Raw genomic sequence first — 11,455 nt, 5'->3', positions numbered from 1 at the left:
ATATAAAGATACAATATATGTTTTTGTTTTTCTGTCTCATTTCACTTTATGACTGACCGTCCATCCACATTTCTTCAGAGGACCCACTTTCATTCCTTTAATGCCTACATAATATCACACTGTATATATGTAGCACTCTCCCTTACCCATTTCGCAGTTGCTGGACATTTAGGTTGATTCCATGTCCTGCTGCTGCTAAGTCACTTCAGTCGTGTCTGATTCTGTGCAACCCCATAGACGGCAGCCCACCAGGTTCCCCCGTCTCTGGGATTCTCCAGGCAAGAATACTGGAGTGGGTTCCCATTTCCTTCTCCAATGCATGAAAGTGAAAAGTGAAAGTGAACTCACTCAGTCCTGTCTGGCTCTTCCTGTCCCCATGGACTGTAATCTACCAGGCTCCTCCATCCATGGGATTTTCCAGGCAAGAGTACTGGAGTGGGCTGCCATTTCCTTCTCCAGATTTCATGTCCTAGTTATTGTAAATAGGGCTGCAATGAACATGAGCGTGCATATGTCTTTTTGAATTATGGCAGTCTCAGCAAACCCAGTGGGATTACTGGGTGGTATGGTAGTTCTCTTTTCAGTTTTTTAAGGAACCTACATACTGCCCCCCAAAGTGGCTATGTCAATTTACATTCCCACCAACAATTCATGGGGTCACAAAGAGTCGGACATGACTGAGCGACTGAACTGAACTGAACTGAATAGTGATAGAATAGTGAGTGATGTTGAGATGCTGTTGTGTTTGGTATTCCATCCTATGACTTATTTATACAATGGGTAAGTACATTTGAATAGATTCTGATTGACCCTTTGCACTACATAAAGTGACAGGCTTCGACAAATGCATATTGACAGGTATCCATCCTAAACGATCACTTCCAATTCCCCACTCCGTGATCTGCTTATCATCTATGTAGCTTTACCTTTCCAAGAATGTCACAATGGGGTCATACTGGGTGCAGCCTTTTCAACTGGATTCTTTCACTTAGCCATGTGCATCTAAGATTTATCCCTTTCAAGGGTTGATGTTTCATTCCTTTCCACTGTTGAGTGTTATTCCTTTGCATGTATATAGGAGGAAAATAAATTTCCCTCTCCCCTTCCAGGTTCTTGGTTGAGCCCTCCTTCTCCATCATTAAACACAAATTATCAGGAGAAAGAACTTTAATGAACATGTATACCTTTTGCATAGAGAGGAGATGCCAAGGAAAACTGAGTCCTCCCTGAAATGACCAAAGACTTCACCATAAATAGCTCTTCAACCCCAAACAGAAGAAAGACCTTGAGGGGAAGGCAGAGGCCATTTATGGCAGGTTATCATGCAAAGCACAGTAAACAAACAGATGATTGTTTGCAGATTTAAGTCCTGACTTCTTCACTGGTAAGTGTTCCTTCCTTGAGATGTAATTATTCCTCTCCTAGGTTCAAAGGGGGACACCCTTACAAATGGAGATTTCTCTCATAAATGTAAATGTACCTCACAAAAGGGTAACCTCAGTCTTCCCTGGTGAGCTAGCTGCTAAAACTCTGCCTGCTAATGCGGTGGACACAGGTTCTATCCCTGATCCAGGAGTATCCCACATGCCTCAGAGCAGCTGAGCTCATGCACCACAACTACTGAGCCAGCGCTCTAGAGCTGGGGAGCCACAACTACTACATGCAGGCACCACAACTACTGAAGCCCGCACACCTAGAGCACATGCTCTGCAACAAGAGCAGAACTAGCTCTCCACAACCAGGGAAAGCCCTCTCAAAGCAACGAAGACACAGCATGGCCATAAAGAAAGGAACACATTTAAAAAAAAATAGGGCAACCTCTACTCAGATTCTTTTATTATTATTATTATTTTAAATTAAACTAAACTAACTCATGTCAGACATAATTTGGGGTGGTGTGTTCTGGTCCCCTTGATATCTGTGTACACCAATTTGCTTGCACATTCATCTACTGAAAGATATCCTGATTTCTTCAAGTTTGTAGCCATTGTGAATAGAACTGCTGTGCAAAACTGCATCCTCGTTTGCATTTGGATGTACAATTTCAGAGCAACTGCGTAAATACTGAAAGCATGATTGTTGGATCCCAAGGTGAAACCTGTTGAGCTTTGGGGAAAACTACCAGACTGTCTCTCATGGGGGCTGTACATGCATTCCACCAGCAATGAGGAATTGCTGTTGTTCCTCACCCTCCAGCAATTAGTATTATCTTATATTTGGAGTTTAGCAGTCCTAAGAGGTGTGGTGTGATAGATCACGATTTTAATTTGTAATTCCCCGATTGTACATGATGGTGAGCCTGTGTGCTGTTTATTTTTAACAACTAAGGAAATTCTGACATGTGTTGCAAATTGAGTAAAGTTTGAAGTCATATGCCAAGTGAAACAAGCTAAACAGTAATGGACAAATAATCTATGATTCCACTGTGAGATGTCCAGATAAGTCCACTGCAAACACAAAGTAGAATAAGGCTGCCAGGGGATAAGGGGAGTTGGACCTGTTGGACTTGAACAAGGGCCAGTGACCGTGCACGATGATGGTGGTGGTCAGTCAGTCAGTCAGTCAGTTCAGTCGCTCAGTCGAATCTGACTCTGCGACCCCATGAATCACAGCACACCAGGCCTCCCTGTCCATCACCAACTCCTGGAGTTTACCCAAAGCATGTCCATTGAGTCAGTGATGCCATCTAACCATCTCACCCTCTGTGGTCCCCTTTTCCTCCAGCCTTCAATCTTTCCCAACATCAGGGTCTTTTCAAATGAGTCAGCTCTTTGCATCAGGTGGCCAAAATGTTGGAGTTTCAGCTTCCACATCAGTCCTTCCAATGAACACCCAGGACTGATTTCCTTTAGGGTGGACTGGTTGGATCTCCTTGTAGTCCAAGGGACACTCAAGAGTCTTCTCCAACACCACAGTTCAAAAGCATCAGTTTTTCTGCGCTCAGCATGAGACACAGGACACAGCCAGCAGTAACACCTTCTCACACAGATTTCCGTCAGCACCTGTCAACCTTCTACACCCTTGGTTTCTCTCCTTTGGGTCTGAGAGCTCAAGGCCTCATGAAATTGAGGTGTTCTCCTTCTCAGAAAATGGAACCTAGCACACAGCCCCATGCCTCATTCTGCCAGCCAAGGCTATCAGCTCCTCTTACTGAAGCGCCATGTGTCACACGTGTCCTATAGAAATCCTCAAATTAACAACAATGCCAACAAGAAGACCTAGGGTGGGGGAGGGCTGAGCTTAATGAAATTATCACCAGATGCACCAGACTGCCAGCTGCTAAGGTATGTGGCATCAACTTCCCACTGGCCTGACATCTTGGAGGTCATGCCCTCAAACTGGTGACAAGATACCTATGAGGGACACTCTGGCAACATGATCAGCAGGTAGTGAGACCTGCAGGGAAAAGTGGAAGTGGACAGAAGGTGGATCCTGCAGTAAGAGCAGGTTCTCCGAGTTGCTGTGCTTGGCATGTGCTACGCTTAGTTGCTCAGTCATGTCTGACTCTTTGCGACCCCATGAACTGTAGCCCTCCATGCTCCTCTATCCATGGGGATTCTCCAGGCAAGAATACTGGAGTAGGGGATCTTCCCGACCCAGGGATCGAACCCACGTCTCCTGCATTGTAGGCAGATTCTTTTACCGTCCAAGCCTTCCCAGAAGAGAGATTGTAAATGGAACTGAGTAAAGGTCAGGTTATTTGACCAGAGACCAAGCCCTTGGCCTCTGAAAGCTCTTGAATTTTCATTTGCTTTGCTCTCACTACTGTTTCTTGACTTTCCAAGAACTTCAGAAGGTTAGGGGGTAGGGAGAGGAAAGCAGTGAATCATCAAGGAGAATTGTAGTCCTACAACTAAACTATGATCCTAAGATATTGTCTTATATCTTATATAAGACTTATATAAAAAGACTTCCACCTCCACGAACCCAACTCAGGAGATATTCAGAGTTTGAATGTTGCCAAAGAAATTTTCATTTCCTTCTTTCATATTGCATAATGCATCCTCCTTACTTTTCAGCCTCTAAAATCTAAATTAGTGGGGACATCTGCTTCTAGCAAATGCAGTCAGTGTTGTCTTGCCACCACCAGTATGCAATCATAAAACCAAAAGAAGAAAAAGAGGAGTAAAAAGGACAACACGGCACAGCTTCCAGAAACCAGACCCTTTCCCAAACCACCCCCTTTCCACACCCATCTTGCTTCTTCCCATGTGTCGCAATCTGCTGTCATAATTCAACTGCAAATACACGTGTGTGCTCAGTCATTTCAGGCATGTCCGACTCAGTGCATCCCTATGGACTGTAGCCCACCAGGATTCTCTGTCCATGGGATTCTCCATGCAACAATACTGGAGTGGGTTGTCTTGCCCTCCTCCAGGCGATCTTCCTGACCTAGGGATCAAACTTTTATCCCTAGTCTTCGGTGTGTCCTAAATTGGCAGATGGGTTCTATACCACCAGAGTCACCTGGGAAGCACCCTGCTACAAATATACTTAACAGGAAATGCACTCCAGGCCTGTTTGGTCTCTCGTCAATCAAAAACCACCAAGATTTGGTCAGAACTGAAAAATTCAAACAATAAAATCTTTGTAAAGACAAACTACACTCAAGGAATCTGTATGCCCCCGACCAGTTCAGCCACAAACGACTCCAAAGGGGAGAGTCTAACTCTTTCTGGGGAGAGGGGTGCCCCACTCCCAGCCCGATGGTCGTTAGGTCCCCCAGCATGGCTTTTGCTCTAGGCCAAAGCTGTCCAGTGAAGTGTACTATGGACTACAAACTCAAGCTCCATATAATACCTTAAATTTTCTAGTAACCACATTTAAAAACATAAAGAAGCAGATGAAATTAATTTTCAAATTATATTTTAATCCAGTAAACAAAAAGTATTATCATTTCAACATGTGATCAATATGTCACAAGTCATGGCTGGCGTGCAGGTAAGTCTGACCTTATTTTGATGACTAAATACATTCCTTTCTAAGACAAAGTGCCACTCCTAGGATGGGAAGCTAAAATGGGAACCCCTTTACCTTGGGAGTAAGCCTGTCAGGTAAAACACAAGACATCTAGTTAAATTTGGTTCTCAGTGAATAATTTTTTAGTGTAAGTACATCCCAAGTATTGCAGGAGATGGACTTCTACTAAAAAAAGAAAAAAAAAGTTTTCATTGTTTCCCCAAAATTCAAATTTAACTGGGATTCGTGTATTTCTGTTTGGTAAATCCAGCCACCTAAAAAGCATGATTAGAACGGATTCCTTCTTTAGCTAAAAGAGAGTACATCAGTGGTGAGTGAACACAGCTCTCTCCCATCAGGGCCAGAGTTAACGATCACGGGAGGATGACGTGTCATCAGGTGGCCAGTAGGGTTCAGAAGTGCAAACGTGCGTCTTCCTTGGCCCAGCACAGACCACAAGGTACTGGCAACCCCACAAAAGACGAGGCGATAAAGGCAGAGGAGATGAAGGCAGAGGGAGAAAACATGGCCAGTTCAGGAAGCAGCAGAAGGTGATGGTGCCCAGGAGGTCACAGGCCAGCCTGCTGGGGAGCCTTACAGTTCAAGGTGTGAAGCGCTCTTCCCAGGGTTCAGTGGTGATCACACCTGCAGGAAGGTGCACAGCTAAGCAGTAGGGGGTCACTGAAGCCCAGTGGCTACTCTGCTCCACCCTTGTTTCTTTTCCATGAAGTTTACAAAATATCTGTACATCCTGTACTCCCATGAACCTTGTACAAGACCTTGATCTTAATGCAGCATCTGCACCTTTCCAACCTGCTGTAGGATTTTCTTTACCAATCAAATTGTTCTTTATTTTTACTTTATGTACTAAGAACTCTCACAATGGGTGACAAGAGAGAAGTATCGTGTCCAACTTATTAGATATTCCTTAGTATCTTCCAAGTGAGAGTGGTGAAACATGCCCCCCAAATTCCTAAAATTCCTCAGAATTGCAAAACAGTAGTGCCTGGTTAAAGCTAAGGGGCACGGTGGGCCCAGAACCTTGGGGGAGATGTGTTTCAGGTTAATTTAGGATTGAGCATGTGTATGGCTTGGAGGAATGATTCAGAGCATCTCATACAGTAGATCAGGGTGGACCTTAAGAAACTCCAGTTTTAACCACTTCCCAGGTGATGCTAACACGGCTGGTCCAGTGATGACACTTTGAGAACCACTGACTTACACAAGGAGACAGCTTCCACAGAAACTGAAACGGCACTTTTTGAGACACTTACTCTATTTTATTCTGAGAGCTTCCTCACATGGAAAACCCAGATGCCAACTTGAAAATTAGCAGAGTAGCTCTTCCACAACTAAGGTTGTAAAGAAAAAACAATATGGAGATGCATTGGAAGGGAGAGATAGAGTCTAGTCAGGACCCATACTCCTGATGGGTGACCCAGAATTAGGAGGGGACATTACCAACTTGTTATCTTCCCTGGGAGGACATGCTGAGCACCTGAGCCCCAGTGACCTGAATGAGGAAGACAAGCCCCCATATCTTGATTTGAAACCAGCAGAGCTACGTCTGGGAGAGAGCTGGGGGCTGTGGTAAGCCAAGACCCCATGCTTAGTAGGTTAGTGCCAAACTTACTGACGCTGAATGTTGTCGGTAATGATGCTCAATGTAGCCACAGGTCACATGGGAAAGAGAATTATATACTAATTTTAGGACACGTGCCAAAGGGGCAAGGATTTCTTGAAACTTTATCCAGGGATGAAATCACTTGACATTTAAAAAAATCCTCCCTGTACCCAGCTGTCCCAGTGCTAGAAGGAGACTTTTCTGACATTCCTCACTTACCTTGCTAGCACTGCTTGCCCTGCTATGTCTCTGTGTTCCCTGTGGAACAGACATATCCAGCCCAGCCACGCCCACAACGCTCCTCCAAAATGGCTTTGCCCTCAAGGGCCTGGATTCCCACACAATCGCCTCCTTTCCTACCATTCACGGTGGGTGGACTCAGCCGTGACTTGCATCCCCTCAAGGTGAGTCCCACTCCAGGTCAGCTCCAGCCAGAAGTACACCTGCAACTGTTGAGGTGGGGCTTACATTCAGCTGCACTGGGGGCCAGCCAGACCCACCAGCATGCCCAAAGCAAATGCAGGTCTATCTAACAGAACACCAAACTCAGCCTACACAGGAGACACCCTGGATTTCCTGTCTCTGGTGACCTGGGGGAGCTGTTCCTTTGGGCCGCCTAGGAGACACTCTACAAACATCCACTTATTCAACATGGAGACATAGTTCATCTACCTAATATTAATGCATAGAAACAAAAAGGCAACATAAAGAGACAAAGAATCTATGCTAAATGAACAGCTAAGACATAAACTCAGAAAAAGAACTAAACAAGATGGAGATAAATAATCTACATCAAATGACTGCAAAGTAAGGGTCATAAAGATATTTACTGGGTCTTCCCTGCTGGTTCATTTGTTAAGATTTTCCGGACAATGTAGGCAACAAGGGTTCAACCCGTGGTCTGGGAACTAAGATCCCAGGCTGCGGGGCAAGTAAAGCTGCATGTCACAGCTGTTGAACTCATGTACCCTAGAGCCTGTGCTCCACAAGAGAAGACAGAACGATGGGAAGCCCACGCACCAAAACTGAGTGCAGCCCCCACTCTATGCAACTAGAGAAAGCCAATGACACAGCAAGCCCCAGTGGACCCATTAAATAAACGAATAAAAGATATTTACTTCTATCAGGGGAAGCATGAAAGAACAGAGTGAGAACTCCACAAAGAGGCAATAAGTATAAAAAAGAACTGATTATAATGGAAGAATACAATAACTGACACGAAAAATACAGCAGATGAGTCAAGAGATTGGATGATTCAGAGGACAGATCAGTAAGCTGACACACAGAGCAGTGCCGGTGCACTGGGCTGACCCAGAAGGAGGGGGCGGGGCCTCAGGACGGGGAGCACATGTGCACCCGTGGCGGATTCATGTCAATGTACAGCAGAACCACTACCGTACTGTAAAGTAATTAGCCTCCAATTAAAATAAATATTTATATTTTAAAAAAAGACAAAGAAATACAGAGTAGTGGAAATCACCCGATCTGAGCACCAAAAAGAAGAAAATAAGCCAAAAAATTGAGGATAGTTTAAGGCCATTTGGTGGATATCAAACATACTAACATTCACATTATAGGAATTCAAGGAGAAGAGAGAAAGATAAACTCTCCCTTGAAGAAACAATGACTGAAAATTTCCCTATATTGTTGAAGGAAACACACCCAGGTCCAAGAAGCACAGAGAATCCAACACAGGGTAAACCAAAGGAGAAACATGCCAAGACATATACTGATCAAACTAAGAAAAACTTAGCAAAAAGAGAAAATAGTAAAAGCAGAAAGGGAAAAGCAACAAATAACAAGGGAATCCCCATAAGTTTAACAGCTGATCTTTCTGAAGAAACGCTGCAGGCCAGAAGGGTGTGGCATGATATACTTAAAGTTATGAAAGGGAAAAACTTACCAGCAAGACTACTCCAACCAGCTACGACCTCACTCAGATTCAAAGAACTCAGTACCTTTACAAATAAGCAAAAGTTAAAAAATTCAGCACCACCAAAGTAGCTTTACAACAAATATTAAAGGATGCTCTCTAGGCAGGAAATAGAAGGGAGTGAATAGACATGGAAAAAAAACAGAATAATAAAGTAAATAATAGTATCATGCATAGCAATAATTACCTTACCTATAAATGGATAAAATGGTCCAACTGAAACACAGACTGGCTGAATGGAAACAAAAACAAGCCCCATATAAATGGTGTCCATAATACATCCACCTCAGACCTAGGGACACACACGGACTAAAACGGAGGGCCTGGAAAAAAGGTATTCCATGCAAATGGAAATCAAAAGAAAGCTGGAGTAGCAATTCTCATCTCAGATAAAATAGACTTTTAAATAAAGACTATTACAAGAGACAAGGAAAGACACTACATAATGATAAAGAGATCGATCCAGGAAGAGGATAGTGCAATAATAATACACACACATCCAACACAGGAGCACCTAAATACGTAAGACAAATACAAATAACCATAAAACAGGGAATCGACAGTAAGAAAATAATACCAGGGGACTTTACCACCCCACTTATACCAATGGACAGATCATCCACAAAGAAGATTAATATAGAAACATAAGCCTTAAATCACACATTAGACTAGATGGACCTTATTGATATCTTTAGCATATTCCATCACCAAACAGCAGAATACATTTTTTTTTTCTCAAGTGCACATGAAACACTCTCTGGAATGGATCACATCTTGGGTCATAAATCAAGCCTTGCAAAATTTAAGAAACTGAAATCACAGCAAGCATCTTTTCTGATCACACTGATACATGATTAGGGATCATTTATAGGAAAATTTGTAAAAAACACAAACACATGGAGAAATCAAACAGGTCACTGAAGAAATCAAAGAGGAAATTTAAAAATACCTAAAAACAAATGGCAATGAATAAATGACAACCCAAAACCTATGTGACGCAATAAATCAATGCTAAGAGGGAAGTTTATAGCAATACAAGAAGCCTACCTCAAGAAATGAAAAGAACATCAAATAAACAACCTAATCTAACACCTAAAGAACCTAGAAAAAGAGGAAAATGGCCACAAAACCCTCCAAAGTTAGCAGAAGGAAAGAAATCATAAAGATCAGAGCAGAAATAAATGGAAATGAAGGAAACACGAGCAAAGATGAATAAAACAATAAGATACGTCTTGGAGAACATAAACAAACTTGACAAATCATTAGCCGGACTCATCAAGAAAAACAAGGAGAAGACTCAAAGCAACTTGAAATGAAAAAGGAGACGTTACAACAGACCACAAAGAAAGACAAAGGGTCATAAGAGACAATTAGAAATAACTGCATGACAAGAAAATGGATATCCTGGAACAAAAGGACAAATTCTTAGAAAAGTACAATCTTCTAAAGACTGAACCAGGAACAAATAGAAAATATGAATAAATCAAGCACAATAATTGAAATATTATTTAAATTAAAATAAATTAAATATTAATTTAAATAAATGAATTCAATAGTTAATTTAATCAATATAATAGATTACTTTATAATATTAATATAATACATAATTTAATATTTAATGATTAAATTAATTCAATAATTTAATTTAATAATTTCCATTATTAAATTAAAAAATATTCAATTATTCAAGGACAAAGGAATCGTCCCATTGGGACAATCTGGTATCCATGTGGGAAGGTAAGTTGGATCCCTACCTCACAAAACACCACCAAACCAATTAGACACATATTAAAAACCAACAATTGAAGGAAAAACTTTACAAAATTTGGAACAATTTTTGATGAGGGAATATCTTTTCTTTAAATTGAGGTATTGTTGATTTATAATAATTTGTTTGTTTAAGGTGTACAGCAAAGTGATTCAGTGATTCAGCCTCTCAGGTGCTTCCTTGGACAAAATGCATTCCCTTTGGGAGGTCCCTGGGCCACGCCCTCAGAACAGCTGCTGCTGCTAAGTTGCTTCAGTCATGTCGGACTCTGTGTGACCCCATAGACCCACCAGGCTCCCCTGTCCCTGGGATTCTCCAGGCAAGAACACTGGAGTGGGTTGCCATTTCCTTCTCCAATGCATGAAAGAGAAACGTGAAAGGGAAGTCGCTCAGTCCTGTCCGACTCTCCGCGACCCAATGGACTGCAGCCTACAAGGCTCCTCTGCCCATGGGACTTTCCAGGCAAGAGTGCTGGAGTGGGTTGCCATTGCCTTCTCTGTCAGAACAGCTAAGAATCCTGAATAGGCAAAGCAGCAAGCATATGGTGGTGCTTGTGGGGGGTTTTTAGACTGAATAAATTATTCTAACAATATAAGAAACTGGAGAAGGCAATGGCACCCCACTCCAGTGTTCTTGCCTGGAGAATCCCAGGGACAGGGGAGCCTGGTGGGCTGCCGTCTATGGGGTCGCACAGAGTCAGACACGACTGAAGTGACTTGGCAGTAGCAGTGGCAGCAATACAAGAAACAAGTCCAGAGGTTAAGAGAGGATCTCCAAACCTACCTTCAAACAGGAGGTCTTGCTCCCTTGAATGTGGGTGTGTGAAACAGCGCTTGGGAAAGGAAGAGGTGTGTCATGAATATTTTGTCTGCAGAGGACAAAGCGGTGTGTAGAGAGGATGTGCAGGCACGTCCCAGGACACTGAGCACACGGACACATGGACTGGACTCTCAGCTCTGCTCTGGGGGCATCACACTCTCTCTACCCCGGACACAGGGTGAGCAGCTCGCACGTATCCTGGAGAGTATGGTCACATGACCTGGACCTGGCCAATCGGTGTGTTCCATCCTCCCTGGCCACCGTGAGTGGCTCAGGACTGGGGCGGTGACCAATCAGGGCCCAGGGCCGGGCCTCACACTGGAATCAAGGGAAGAGGAGGGCTGGTTCTGCC

The 11,455-nt window shown here is 43.2% G+C and overlaps 1 long non-coding RNA gene across 1 annotated transcript; it reads right to left on the bottom strand.

Moving 5' to 3' along the window:
* Nucleotides 1–4,853: 4,853 nt before the first annotated feature.
* LOC129640902 (uncharacterized) lies at nucleotides 4,854–11,396 on the bottom strand. Its single transcript, XR_008709032.1, has 2 exons — nucleotides 11,068–11,396; nucleotides 4,854–5,604 (listed from the first exon to the last, which is right to left on the bottom strand). It is a non-coding gene; the product is annotated as an uncharacterized LOC129640902 (long non-coding RNA).
* Nucleotides 11,397–11,455: the final 59 nt, after the last annotated feature.

The sequence above is a fragment of the Bubalus kerabau genome, unplaced genomic scaffold, assembly GCF_029407905.1.
Source record: "Bubalus kerabau isolate K-KA32 ecotype Philippines breed swamp buffalo unplaced genomic scaffold, PCC_UOA_SB_1v2 scaffold_54, whole genome shotgun sequence".
NCBI classification, from domain to species: domain Eukaryota; kingdom Metazoa; phylum Chordata; class Mammalia; order Artiodactyla; family Bovidae; genus Bubalus; species Bubalus kerabau.
Note: the sequence above shows the minus strand (reverse complement) of the source record. Positions and strands in the feature narration are given on the sequence as shown.